This window comes from Micropterus dolomieu, unplaced genomic scaffold (assembly GCF_021292245.1).
Source record: "Micropterus dolomieu isolate WLL.071019.BEF.003 ecotype Adirondacks unplaced genomic scaffold, ASM2129224v1 contig_14548, whole genome shotgun sequence".
In the NCBI taxonomy this organism is placed as follows: domain Eukaryota; kingdom Metazoa; phylum Chordata; class Actinopteri; order Centrarchiformes; family Centrarchidae; genus Micropterus; species Micropterus dolomieu.
The window spans coordinates 1,459-2,354 of record NW_025743534.1 but is presented as its reverse complement, the minus strand read 5'-3'; the positions used below and the strand labels follow the sequence as shown (position 1 = coordinate 2,354).

The 896-nt window shown below is 36.6% G+C and overlaps 1 long non-coding RNA gene across 1 annotated transcript; it reads right to left on the bottom strand.

Moving 5' to 3' along the window:
* Nucleotides 1–30: 30 nt before the first annotated feature.
* Nucleotides 31–514, bottom strand: LOC123966916. Its single transcript, XR_006824130.1, has 3 exons — nt 426–514; nt 304–332; nt 31–152 (listed from the first exon to the last, which is right to left on the bottom strand). It is a non-coding gene; the product is annotated as an uncharacterized LOC123966916 (long non-coding RNA).
* Between the last annotated feature and the right edge of the window lie 382 nt (nt 515–896).

Below are 896 nucleotides of genomic sequence, written 5' to 3'. Positions count from 1 at the left end.
ACTTAGATTCAAGAGTCACTGTGTGTCTCATAGAGCTACATTTTGAACAACAAATCTAAAAACAGTGAGTGTAACTTTGTCCTGGGTGTAGTGTGAGATCTCACCGTGTCCTGACTGCTTTCTGGACTCACTGCAGGGTTTAAGCTCCGTCCCTGAAAACAACAAACAAACAGAGTCTACTTCCATGTGGTCAAACACTGGCTCTGTGAAGGCTGTTTAGATTTGGATGACTCTGTCAGAGAGCAGCTGATTCAGCTCTGTCATAACTGTAGAAACATTTGATTACTCAGCCGTAAAACTCACAGTGTTTTCATCCATCTGGGGTTTTTTTCCTGAAGAGACAAAAGAGAGTCGACTTTAGCTTCAACAATAAAAATCCAGGTTCATCAAAACTTCTTGTTTATAATATCTGTGGTTGCTCTCACCTTTAGTTTTCTTCCATCTGATGAGAGCAACAACAATAACAACAATAGTTATTAAGAGTGCTGCAACTGCAACATACCACCACCAACCTGGAAAGACAATAAAACAGGACATCTTATTGGTGATTTTGTGTTGTGTGAAGACGTCTGACTGAATAAGAAAATATCTCCACCCACAGTTGAGTGTCGCTCTGACATTCAGACTTCAGAAGAGAAGAGATAAAATTAAAAATCAGTAAATCAATAATAATTTTCTCGATCACTTCCTATTTTCTGTTTTATACTACAATGAATGGTCAGTTTTGTCTTTCTAGAAAGTGACTTAATTAAAGAGGCTTCGATTATTTTATGTTTTGCCATAAAAATGGCTAAAAGTAGAAACATGCAAAACAAAAAATTAGACAATGAATAAAATAAAAGTAAAATAATGAGGTTTATTATGGGGAGAGAAAGAGGCTGACAAGAAGACAGAGA